Source organism: Dasypus novemcinctus, chromosome 24 (genome assembly GCF_030445035.2).
Source record: "Dasypus novemcinctus isolate mDasNov1 chromosome 24, mDasNov1.1.hap2, whole genome shotgun sequence".
NCBI classification, from domain to species: domain Eukaryota; kingdom Metazoa; phylum Chordata; class Mammalia; order Cingulata; family Dasypodidae; genus Dasypus; species Dasypus novemcinctus.
In genome coordinates this window covers 37158000-37171845 of record NC_080696.1, presented here as the reverse complement: position 1 = coordinate 37171845, position 13846 = coordinate 37158000, and the positions used below count along the sequence as shown (strand labels likewise).

The 13846-nt window shown below is 38.0% G+C and overlaps 1 pseudogene; it reads left to right on the top strand.

Annotated features, from left to right (window-relative positions):
• The first annotated feature begins 780 nt into the window (after window positions 1-780).
• LOC101440976 (coiled-coil domain-containing protein 122 pseudogene) lies at window positions 781-1920 on the top strand (annotated as a pseudogene).
• The last annotated feature ends 11926 nt before the right edge of the window (window positions 1921-13846 follow it).

Below are 13846 nucleotides of genomic sequence, written 5' to 3'. Positions count from 1 at the left end.
ATAAAACCCAGTGGGATATACATACATGCATATATATATATATACATATACATACATCTATATATATATATATTTTTTTTTTCCTTCTCCTTTTAGGAGCTACTGGGGATTGAACCCAGGACCTCATACATGGGAAGCAGGCACTCAACTACTGAGCTACATCCACTCCCCAATGAGACTTGGTTATTTTCTTTGTTTGTTTTAAGGAGGTACTGGGGATCAAACTCAGCCTCTCTTACATAGGAATCAGGCACTAAACCATTTGAGCTACATTCATTCCCTTATATATATATTTTCTTTATTAGAGAAGTTGTAAATTTATAAAAGAGTCTTGCAGAATGTACTGAATTCCTATCACTCTTCCACCAACGCCTTACATTGTTGTGGAATATTTGTTACAGATTATGAATGAACATGATCATCCTATTACAACTAACTATGGCCCATAGCTTATGTTTGGTATATATTTTTTCCATACACCCCCTATTATTAGCACCATGTATTAGTATTGTCCATTTGTTATCCTTCATGGAGAACACTCTCATATTTGTACTATTAACCGCAGACTATCTCCCACAACATGCCTATGCCTATATGTGGTGTTATGCTGTCCCATACCTTATACAGTCTTCTCAAAATGTGCACTCAGTGGCTTTCACTTGCATCACATAATTGTGCAGTCATTGACAGTAAATTTTTGAGCCTTTTCCTTAGTCCAAAAGAATCCTCCAGGATCTACGGAGGGGGAGCCCAGTCGGAAGAGACCCTCGCCTCCCTTCAATGAATGGAAACCCTTTCCCAGCTACCTCAAATTCTGCTCCAACAGGTGCCCTAGGACTATTCGCTGACTCCGCTAATGAACTTCATGAGCTTAAAAAACAAATAGCATCTGTCTCTGCAGAAACGAAAGAAATAGAGAAGCAGATTTATCAGTAAGATGCTGCCATAGGGAATGCCAGACTTCAGTGTGGAGGCCTGGAAACGCAAATCAAAGCCTTACATACAGAAAATGTAAAGCTTAAATTTCACATAGAAGCAACCCAAGAAGATTTTGAGGAACAGAGGATAAGACATATGTATATTATGCAAAAATAAAAGCATATAAAGATAAGTTTGGGGGGGAAGCAGATTTGCCCCAATGGATAGGGCCTCCGCCTACCACATGGGAGGTCCAAGGTTCAAACCCAGGGCCTCCTTGACCCGTGTGGAGCTGGCCCATGTGCAGTGCTGATGTGCACAAGGAGTGCCGTGCCATGCAGGGGTGATGCCCGCATAGGGAAGCCCCATGCGCAAGGAGTGTGCCCTGTAAGGAGAGCCGCCCATCACGAAGGAAAGTGCAACCTGCCCAGAAATGGCACCGCACACACGGAGAGCTGATGCAGCAAGATGACACAACAAAACGAGACACAGATTCTGGGTGCCGCTGACAAGAATACAGACTGACACAGAAGAACACACAGCGAATGGACACGAGAAGAGACAACGGGGGGGGGGGCAGGGAAGGGGAGATAAATAAAAAATAAATCCTTAAAAAAAAAGATAGTATAGGGGAAGTAGAAAGCAAATGATCATTCATGACTGAACTCTGTGAAAAACAAGATCTTGTTAAAAAACTAAAGACAATGAAAGAGGAACTTATGCAGAAGGAAACTGAAAAGAACATGAAGACATTACGAAGCTAAAGGATAAAATTATAACTATAGAACAATCTATCACTGAAAAAAACCTGTTTCTTGAGGAAGAAAAAAGGGCACGTGAAGAATTAAGAAAAGAAATAGAAGTGTAATATAAGGTATGATGCAATTCTTAGGCATTTGCATTGTCAGGTGACCAAGCTTCAGAAGACAATGGCAATGGAACATTCAACATCTGGAAAAAACTGCAGCTGAACTAAGAAAATGTATCGAAATGCAAGAATAAAATTGTCATAGGGCAAAGGAGTGTTGATCCTGCCACCTCTAATTATGGGACAGAACGTTGAGAAAATCCTTTCCATTCTTAACAATGAGCCTCCATTATCAGAAGCCTGTCTTGATGGATATATTTTCTTTCTTTCTTTCTTTCTGATCAATTATCCATTTATTAAAGATCATACCAACCCCACAACTGAGAGCAGTAGATAGAAAATAGGAATGCTGATTGAGTAATAGAAGACGATATGAATATTTTGAGTTTGTACAATACATTGTACTTATGAATGCCTATTTATAACCTTCTTGCATTCACTGCAACATGGAGTAAAAATTTTAGAAGCAAAAAAAAAGAAAAAGAAAAACTTCCATACCCACCCCACCATTATTGACCCTTAGTGTTGATATAGTACCTTCTTTGACATTGATGGAAGAAGGTTACAATATTGCCATTAACTACAGTCCATAAATTACATTAACTGTATTTTTCCCATGCATCACCATATTCTTACCACCTTTTAATAGCGATGTGCATTTGCTCTAGTTCACAGAAGGACATTCTTCTATTTGTGCTATTAACCACAAATCTCATCCATATTTGGGTACACTGTAATATTCAGTCCCTAGATTATTCTCTAGCTTTCTTTCATTTGACATTTATGTCTCTGGATTACCCCTTTCAGCCACAATCCCATTTATAAACCAGCTGTACTAGTTAAACTCACTACAATGTGTTACCATCAACTCTTTCCATTTACAGTCAAGCTAATTAAAAATTCTACATATATTAAGCACCAATACACCTTCTCAGCCTTCATTCTATGTCCTAATAACCTATACTCTAGGTTTTAAATCCATGTGTTTATTCTTCATATTTAGTTCATATTAGTGAGACCATAAAATATTTGTCCTTTTGTGTCTGGCTTATTTCACTCAGCATAATGTCCTCAAGTTTCATCCATGTTGTCATATGTGCCCCAATTTCATTTTTTCTTCCAGCAACATTGCATGTATATATCACATTTTGTTTATCCACTCATTGGCTGATGATACTTGGGTTGTTTCAATCTTTTGGCAATTGTGAATAATGCCACTATGAACATCAGTGTAAAAATATCTGTTTGCATCTCTGTTTTCAGTTCTTCTGGATATATTCCTACTAGAGGGATTACTGGATTATATAGCAGTTCTATATTTAGCTTCCTGAGGAACCACCAAACTATCTACCACAGAGGCTGCGTCAGTCTATATTCCCACCAACAGTGAAGGAGTGTTTCTGTTCCTCATATCCTCTCCAGCACTTGTTGCTTTTTTTGTTTTATTTTTATAATTGCCATTCTATGAGGGGTGAGATATCTCATTGTAGTTTGGATTTGCATTTCTCTAAAAGCTAGTGATAGCGAACATTTTTTCATGTTCTTTTTCACCATACGTATTTCTTCTTCAGAGAAACGTCTATTTGAGACTTTTGCCCATTTTCATATTGGATTGCTTGCTCTTTTATTTTTGAGTTGTACAATTTCTTTATATATCATGGAAATCAACCCCTTATCAGATATGTAGTTTCCAAATATTTTCTCCCATTGATTAGGTTGCCTTTTCATTTTCTTGACAAAATCCTTCTAAGCACAAAAGTGTTTAAGTTTAAGGAGGTCCCATTTATCCATTTTTTTCTTTCATTCCTCATGTTTTCAGTATAAGGTTTAAGGAACCACTACCTTCCACCAGGTCTTGAAGATGTTTCCCTACAGTTTCTTCTAGGGTTTTATGGTTCCAGCTTTTATATTTAGGTCTCTGATGCATTTTGAGTTAATTTTTTGTGTAAGGTGTGTGTTAGGGGTCCCCTTTCTTTCTTTTGGATATGGATATCCAGCTCTTCCAGGACCATTTGTTAAATGGACTGTTATGCCCCAGTAGGGTGGGCTTGACAGCCTTGTCGAAATCACTTGACCATAGATATGAGGGTCTGTTACTGAACGATCAATTTGGTTCCATTGGTCCATCTATCTTTATGCCAGTACTGTGCTGTTTTTACCACCGTAGTTAGGTAATATGATTTAATGCCTGGAAGTGAGAGCCCTCCAATTTCATTCTTCCTTTCTAAGATGTTTCTGGTTATTTGGGACCCTTTATCATTTCAAATAAATTTGATAAGTGGGTTTTCTATTTCTTTTAAAAAGGTTGTTGGAATTTTTATTGGGATTGCATTGAATCTATGTATCTATTGGGGTAGAATTGACTTCTTAATGATATTTAGACTTCCAGTCCATGAATATGGAATGTTTTTACATTTATTTAGGTCTTTGATTTCTTTTAGCAATGCATTGTAGTTTTCTGAATACAAGGGCTTTATGTCCTTGGTTGTTTATTCCTAAATATTTGATTCTTTTGGTTGCTATTTTAAATGGAATTTTTTTCTGACTTCCTCCTCAGATTGCTCATTACTAGTGCTAGTGTATAGAAACAAACACTACTGATTTCTCCATATTAATCTTGTATCCTGCCACTCTACTCAACTGATTTATTATCTCTAGTAGCTTTTTTGCAGATTTTTTGGGACTTTCTAGGTGCAGGATCGTATCATCCATGAATAGGGAAAGTTTTACTTTTTCCTTTCCAATTTGGATGCCTTTTATTTCTTTTTCTTGCCTGATTACCCTAGTTAGAACCTCTAGCACTATATTGAACAATAGTGGTGACATTGGGCATCCTTGTCTTTTTCCTGATCTCAACAGGCTAGTGTTCAGTCTTTCACCATTGAGTACAATGTTAGTTGTGGTTTTTTCATTTATGCCCTTTATGATGTTGAGAAAGTTTCCTTTAATTCCTATCTCTTGTAGTATTTTTTATCAAGAAAGGATGTTGGATTTTGTTGAATATCTTTTCTGCATTCATCAAAAATGATCATGTGATATTTCTTCTTTGATTTATTAATATGGTGTATTATGCTGATTGATTTTCTTGTGTTGAACTACCTTTGCATGCCTGATATAAAATCCAGTTGGTCATGATGAATAATACTGTTAATGTGCTGTTGGATTCATTTAGTAAGTAATTTGTTGAGGATTTTTGCATCCATATTCATAAGGTAATGGGTCTGTAATTTTCTTTTTCATAATATCTTTATCTGGCTTCAGTATCAGGGTGATGTTGGCTTCAAGAATAAGTTTGGTAGCATTCCTTCCTATTTCTATTTCTCCTTCTGTTATTGATTTCTAGCTTCATTTTGCTGTGGTCAGACAATATGCATTGTATGATTTCAGTATTTTTAAATTTATTCAGACTTGCTTGGTGACCCAAAATATAGTCTACCCTGGAGAATGATACATGTGCACTCAAGAAGAATGTGTTTTCTGCTTTTGTTGGGTGCAGGGTTCTGTAAATGTCTTTTAGATCTAGTTGGTTTAGTGTATCATTCAAGTCCTTTATTTCCTTATTGATCTTCTGACTAGATGTTCTACCCATTATGGAGAGTGTTGTTTTAAAGTCTTCTACTATTAATATAGAACCAACAATTTCTTCATTCAAATATGTCAGTACTTAACTTCATATATTTTGGGGCTCTGCTGTTAGGTGCATATATATATATTTGAATTGTACCCTTTATCAGTTTGTAATGACCATCTTTGTCTCTCATAATTGTTTTTTACTTAAAGTTTATTTTATCTGATATTAATATATCCACCCCAGCTATATTAATTTGGTTTCTGATTCCATGGTATATTTTTTTCCATCCTTTCCCCATCAGCATACTTGTATCTTTGAATTTAAGGTGAATTTCTTACAAACAGCATACAGTTGGATCATGCTTTTTTATCCATTCTGCCACTCTGCCTTTTGACTAGAGAGTTTAATCCATTTGCATTTATTATCACTACTGATAACAGAGGAGTTTCTTCTGCCATTTTGCTATTTAGCCTCTCACTTCCATTAATGCCTATTTTTATATTTATTTGCTTTTTTTGTGCTGTACCATATTGAGTGCCTTCTCATTTCTATATGGATGTATTTTTCATATTTTTCCTTGTCGGTACCATTGGGTTAAAATTTAACATCCTAAACATATAACAATCATATTTGGTTTGATATCAACTTAACTTCAACAGAATGCACATATCCTTTCTTATACCCTTCTGTACCCTCACCACTTTTTGTACTTGTTTTCACTTACATCTTTGGAAATTTTATGTCCAAAACTATAGGCCTATCATTGTATTTTATGCATTTGCATGTTACCACCTGTAGGAAGAAGTGGGGTTTTTAATACATACCAAACAATACAATACAATAATACTGGCAAATAAATACCTTTGCCAGAGGTCTTTCTTTATGCTGTTTTGAAGCACTGTCTTGTGTCTTTTCCTTTCCGTCTGAAGAATTTCCTTTAGCAATGCTTGTAGGGTAGGTCTGGTGATGATGCACTCCCTCTGTTTTTGTTTATCTGAGAATATCTTAATCTCTCCCTAATTTTTGAAAGAAAGTCTCACCAGCTATAAAATTCTTGGCTGGCAATTGTTTTCTTTTAGAAGTTTAAGTATTTCAGTCCACTGTCATCTTGCAACCATGGTTTCTCATGAGAAATAAGCATTCAATCTAATCAGGACTCCCTTTTATACAACACATTGTTTTTCCCTTGCTGCTGTCAGAACTCTCTCCTTGTGCTTTGCATTCAAAAATGTAATCAATATATGATGGGGTGTATTTTTCTTCATGTTTACCCTGCTATGTGTTCTCTGAGTTCCTTGGATGTGCTTTTCCTTTGGCTAAGCGTGGGAGGTTCTCTATTCTTTGACTATTCCTTCTCCCCTTTCTCTTTTTCTGGGACTCCCATAACACATATATTGGTACACTTGATGGTGTCCCATTGCTGTCTGAGGCTATTTTCAATTTTAATATATATTTTTTTCTTTCTGCCCCTCAGCCTTATTTCAAGTGTCTTGTCTTCAAGTTCACTGATTCTTTCTTCTTCCAGCAATAGGCATGTATGAGTCAGCCAAAGGGGTGCTGATGCAAAACACCAGAAATCTGCTGGGCATTATAAAGGGTATTTATCTGGGGTAGGAGCATACAGATACCAGACCATAAAGCATAAGTTACTTCCCTCACCAAGTCTATTTGGAGCAAGATGTCTGCTGATGTCTGCAAGGGTTCAGGCTTCCTGGGTTCCTACATTCCTGGGGCTTGCTTTATTCTGGCTTCGAGGTTCCTTCCTTCCTGGGACTGGCTTCTCTTTCTCTGCATGCTGACTTCCCAGGGCTCCAGTTTATGTCTTCAGCATCAAACTCCAAAATCAAAACTCCAACATTAAAAGCCCTCAACTCTGTTCTTTTCCATGCCTTTTATCTGTGAGTCCCCACCCACCAAGGGGTGGGGACTCAATGCCCTAATCATAACTCAATCATGCCCAGGTACAGATCAGATTACAAGCATAATCCAATATTTATTTTTGGAATTCATCAATTATATCAAACTGCTCCAATGCTCTTGAACCATCCTGGGCATTTTTTCATTTCAGTTATTGTGGTCTTCAACTCTAGTAGTTCTGTTTGGTTCCTTCTAAATTTTTTATCTATTACTTAGACCCTCATATTGTTCACACATTGTTTTCCTGATATCCTTCTCTGTACTTTCCTTTATCTCCTTGAGCATTTTTAAGAGCATTCCTCTCCCTTCCCTGCGAGATGGCTACCTCATCTCTTTTGCTCATAGTTTTTGCTCATTGTTTGCACTTGTTGTCTGTTCTTGTTGTTTTTGCTCATTGTCTGCTAGCTGATTTTTGCTTGTTGTCTGTTTTTTCTTTAGGAGGCACCAGGAACCAAACCTGGACCTCCCATGTGGGAGGTGGGCAGTCAACTGCTTGAGCCACATCCACTCCCTGCGTGTTTGTTTTTGCTTGTTGTTTTTGCTAGTTGTCTGCTCATTATTTTTGCTTGATGCTTGCTTGTTGTTAGTTTATCTTCTTTAGGAGACACCAGGAATGGAACTCAGGACTTGCCAACTGCTTGAGCCACATCTGCTCCCAAGATCATTTTTAAAGGCTTGGTTTGGTATGTTCACATTCTCTTCTTCTTCATTGGTGTTTGTGTATTTTTATCCTCTTCCTTCAGATGGACCATCATTTCCTGTTCCTTTGTTGTCATGTGCTCTTTTGTTGCATACTGTACATTTTAATATTTTAAATTGCTAACTCTGGGATTTATTCCTTGAGATGGCTTTTCTTGGTTTTGTAATGAGCTGGTGATAAGACAGAGATTTTCTTGAGCTTTAGTCCTCCTATCAGGAAGGTTGCCCAAGGCAAGTGCTGTGTGCAAGGTTTTCCCTGTCTTTCTGGGCCTCTGTCTTGTCCTGGGCTTTTGCTTGTTAGCTGTTTTGGAGTTCCCCATTTACAGGAGTTTGGTTGTCCCCTCCATTTCCAGGAGCAGGCCTCCCTCTCTCCTGTGTTTGGAGTCAGTAGTCCTTTGTACCAGATTATTTGACTCTATAGTTTTTTAACATGGCTTTCTTTGTCTTGAGCTCCTTTCGCCTGGAGGACAAATTCAGGGAGGAGAATCATTCCAAAGAGAACTTTCCCAAGTCAATTTTTCCCAAGGACCCATAAAAGGTGCACAGACTGGCTTCAAATTTCCCTGGGGAGGGCACTAAAAGCTCCGAGAACTCCCCAAAACTGAGCTTTCTGGGCCTTCCCAGCAAATATAGCCATTCAGCTAGCTGCCTCCTGCAGCCCTGAGGAAGTACTGCATCTTTAAATTTCTACTGCCTTCACTCTTGTCCAGGGCAAGGTTGAAACAATGGCTGCCAACACCTTATCCAGGGTGGTTTGAAACCCTGGGAAAAGGGCCCCCTGCAACCCAAAATTGCTAATTGAAAGCCATGATCTGCAATTGGTATCATGCTCACCCTCATTCTCGGGGAAGAGGATTTTTATGTCCCTTTATGTCATCAGTGAGCCAGCAAGGGATTGGACCCCATGGCAACCTGCCATGAGAGTGGGGGATGGGCACGAGTAGGTGCCATGCAGAGAGAGAAATTGACTGTCTTTTATTATAGTTTATCAGCCTCTTCCTGGATGCTGTACAGTATTCTTCTGGCTTCCAGAGTTTCAAAATAATTGTTTCAGACAATTCCTGGTTGTTTAATAGTTGTTTTGGTAGAATGATTGAATCCTGGAGTTCCCTACTCTGCCATCTTCCCCAGAAGTCCTTTCTTTTTCACTTTCTTGATAGTGTCCTTTGATGCACAAAGGTTTTTTAATTTTCTTGAAGTCCATTTATTTTTTCTTTTGTTGATTGTGCTTTTGGTGTCATGCTAAGAATCTTTTGCCAAATTCAAGGTCACAAAAATGTACCCATATTTTCCTATAAAATTTTTATAGTGATATTAATAGTATTAATAGTAATTTTTATAGTGATATTAATAGTAATGATCAATTAGATCATTGATGCATTTTACATTATTTTCTTATGTGGTGTGAGGTAGAAGTCCAGCTTCATCTCTTCCATGTGAAGATCTAGTTGTGCCAGCACCAGTTGTTGAAAAGAATATACTTGCTGCTTTGAATGGTCTTGGCACCCTTGTTGAAATTAGTTGGTTGCAGATGTATGGGTTCATTTCTGGACTCTCAATTCTTTTCTGTTTTTTAAACCACTTAATATTTAATATGAAAATCTTACAACAGAATACTTCCATTTCCCTTCTCCTGCCTTTTCTACTGTTGTCATACTTTTTATTCCCATGTGTATTAGAAACCCCAAAATACATTGCTATTATTTTTTCCTTTAATAGTCACTTATTTTTTTTTAAAGTTTATTGAAAAATGCAATACAGGAAGCAAGGCAAACACATATTTAAATACTACAACCACTTCTTTTCCTACTAAAGGTCGAAATAGCAGACCTAATCATTGCCTAGTTGATCTAAAGATTTTTACCAATTTGATTCTGCTGCTATAGTTCCTATTTTGTCAAGAAATGTAAACAATTACTTATATGATTCATAATTCATAAAAAATCTACAAAGTTCCTTCATTTTTGACACCAAAATAATACATTTGGGAGAGATTTGTAAAAATGAAACCAGCCTGGGGCTGAGATCTTGGGCAGAGATTTTTTGTGAACATCCCTTGTTATTGGCCAGGTCACAGCTCTGGCTCCATTTCCCAAGGTGGGCTGTTGTCTCCCCACCTCCAGCTTCCCTGCAGAACACATGGTGGTGCAGCCAAGGTTCAGGTCCTGCTTGGTGGGTGGGTGGTCAATTATCTTTTAAAGTAATTAATATGTGAAAGAAAAAACATTTATATTTACCCACACACTTTCCATTTCTGATGCTTTTCGTATATGTTATAATCCAAATTCCCACCTGGTATCACCTAGTATCATTTTCTTTCAGCCCAAAGATCTTCCTTTAATATTTCTTGTAGTGCAAGTCTATTAGCAAAAAATATTTTTCTCAGCTTTTCCTTTTCTTTGAGCATCTTTATTTCACATGAGTTTTGAAGGATTTTTCATTGATCTGTAATTCTAGATTACCTTTTCTTCAGCACTTCAAAAATGTTATTCCTTCATCTTCTCACTTGTATTGTTTCTGATTCCATTGTGTTCAAAGAACACATTCTATGATTTCAATTGTTTTGAACTTTTTGGGATTTGCTTCATGACCCAAGATACAGCCTATCCTTATATATGTTCTTTGAACACTTGAAAAGAATGTGTATATTGCTATTGTTGGGAAGAGTATTTATATGTGTCAATTAGATCCTGTTAGTTCACGGTGTTCTTCAGTTATACTATATCCTTGTTGGTTTTCTGACTAATTATTCTGTCAGTTGTTAAAAGGTGTGTTGAAGTTCCAACTGTATGAATTTGTCTATTTCTTCTTTCAGTTCTATCATTTTTTGCTTCATGTAATTGTGCAGCTGGTTTTTGGTGCATAAACATTTATGTTTGTTATGTTTTCTATTTATCTTCTTTGTTTTTCATTTCTCTGTTTTCTTTTTTCTGCCTTCCTATGGGTCACCAGAACATTTTTGTTTAATTCCATGTTGATTTGTCTATATATGTTTTTTTTTCCTTTTTTCTTTTCTTTTTGAGGTACAAAGGGAATAATCTGGGACCTTGCATGTAGGGAGCCGGCACTCAACCACTGAGCTGCACCAACTCCCTATAGTGTATTTCCCCCTCCCCTGCAGTTTTTGCTGTCTGTGTCCATTCTCTGTGTGATCTTGTGTATCTATGTCTATCTTTTTTGTTTTCTCTTCTCGTTTTTTCTCCTTTAGGATCCACTGAGATTCGATTATGAGGACCTCTGATGTGGAGAGCAGTTCCCTGTCCCCTGCACCACCTCAGTTCCTGGTTTCTGCTATGCTTCACCTTGACTCTCCCCTTTGTCTCTCGTTTGTTGAGTCATCATCTTGCTGCATGACTCACTTGTGCAGGCACTTGGCTCACTGCTTGGACACTCATGTGGGCACTCAGTTCACCCTGCAGGTACTTGTGTGGGCACTGGCTCATCATGTGATCATGTGGCTCACCACACAGGCACTGGCTCACCATTCAGGCATGCTTTCTCTTTTCCTTTTTTACCAGGGGACCCCAGGGATCTAACCTGGGTCTTCCCATATGGTAGGTGGAAGCCCTATGATTTGAGCTACATCTGCTTCCCCTTATAGTGTTTTTTTTTTTAAAGATTTATTTTTTATTTTATTTCTCTCCCCTTCCCTCCCTGCCCCACAATTGTCTGCTCTCTGTGTCCATTCGCTGTGTGTTCTTCTGTGACTGCTTCTAAACTTACCAGCGGCACCAGGAATCTGTGTTTCTTTTTGTTACATCATCTTGCTATGTCAGGTCTCCATGTGTGCGGCGCCATTCTTGGGCAGGATGCACTTTCGAGCTGGGTGGCTCTCCTTACAGGGTGCACTCCTTGAGTGTGGGGCTTCCCTACATGGGGGACACCCCTGAGTGGCAGGGCACTCCTTGTGCACATCGGCACTATGCAGGGGCCAGCTCCACACAGGTCAAGGAGGCCCAGGGTTTGAACCGTGGACCTCCCATGTGGTAGGTGGACACCCTATCCATTGGGCCAAGTCTGCCTCCCTTTATAGTGTTTTTTAATGCATTTCTTAGTGTAGCATTTTTAGTGGTCATTCTAGGTCATTATGTTTAGATAGCTCATCACAGTCTACTGCTGACATTTTACCTATTCTAGTAAAGTATAGAAACCATATCTCCCTTTATGCCCATTTGCACTCCACTGATTATAATCATTGTCTGTAATATATGAGGCCTTTAGTTGGTCTATCTTCTCCATCTTTCACAGTCTTTTTATGTTTATTTTATATATAATGACTGCGGTTTTTAGTTGTACTGAGTGGGAGGAATAGAGAAAAGTACAGCTACTCCATCTTTGTGGAAGTCCTCAGATATTTTACTTTTCAATTCTTGAATTTCATTCTCCCTTATTATATTCATGTCTTCTCTTAAATCCTTTTACATATTTATAAAAACTTGCTTAAAATTCTTGTTTGCTAATTCCATCATTTTGTCATTTCTGGTCTATTTCTTTTGAATAATTTTTCTCCTGATCATGGGTTACATTTTCCTACTTCTTCAACTGGTAACTTTTTATTATGTGTTGGACATTTTGGATGCTATGCTATTGAGGGTCTGGATTTTGTTGTCTTCCTTACTCAAGTGTCAAGTTTTATTCAAGCAGGCAGTTAATTTACTTGAGAAACAGCTTAATCATTTTGAGGCATATTTTCAACTTTTGTTACAGAGGGTCTAGGATAACCTTTATACTATTGATAGGTTAGTGCTCTTCCTTAGGAATAAGGCAAGATCTTTCTGGGTTCTCTACTGAGTATGCAGGTTTTTTCAGCAATGTCTCTTCATTCTGAGTTGTGGAAACTTGAACATCTCCCAGCCTAGTGTGATCTCTGATTGCTGTTCCTTCCTTAATAGTTGTTCTTTGCCCCTCCTCAATGCACAGGATAAAGACCTATGTAGATTTCTGGTGCCCCTTCTCTGCATAGATCCCTTCTCTCCAGTTCCCTGCCCCATGAATCCCAACTACCTCTTAACTTTGAAGTCCAATCTCTGTCTCCTCCCTTTGATGTAGCTGGAAATGACCTCCATGCAGAAGGTGGAAACAATCATGATGCTCACCTTGCTCATTTTCCTTCTCACAGGGATCATAGTCCTTTACCACCTATATCCAACACCTGAAAACATAAATTTTGTATATTTTGTCCAGTTTTATAATTGTTCATGTTTGAAGGGCCGGTTTGATAACTAGTTACTCCATCATTTCATAAGTGGAAATCCTAATTTATATTTTGAAAAGACAACTTTGGCTACTGTTGGAGGATAAGTTAGGAGGGAGGTCAAAGGTAGTGTTGTAGAATTTGAGAGAAGTTCAATTATTTGAGTATAGAGAGGCCAGGACTCAGGAATGATTTTGAGAAGGAAAAATGGTTTATTGAGGCCGGCGGGACTCAGGAGCTTTCTGTTTGAATCCCGAGCCCTGAACAAGATTTTCAAACGTCTTTTATACAGAAAGGAAAGGCCAAATGGTCCCTTTGTTTCAGTTCTCAATAGGCTTCAATTAGCATATATATCTTCTACATCTTAGGTAAGCTTTTAGCATGGACTTCAGATATTCTAGATAAGCTTTTAGCATATTTACTTTTTGCATTTCCCCTAAATACTTAAAGTTTATAGCCCTTGCATTGTTAAACTGTTTCCTGGGACTGGAGCCTGTTGCCACTGTCCCTAAGGGCAGGACTGCAGCCTCTTACCATTCTACACCCACAGCCTTCAGCTTAGGTTATCTCTGAAGAGACAAAGAGCCTTCCACCCATAGCCCACATCAGTAGAAGTAGAAGATCTGTTAGAAATCTACTCTAGTAGTCAAGGAAAGAAATAATGGTGGCTTGGACTACC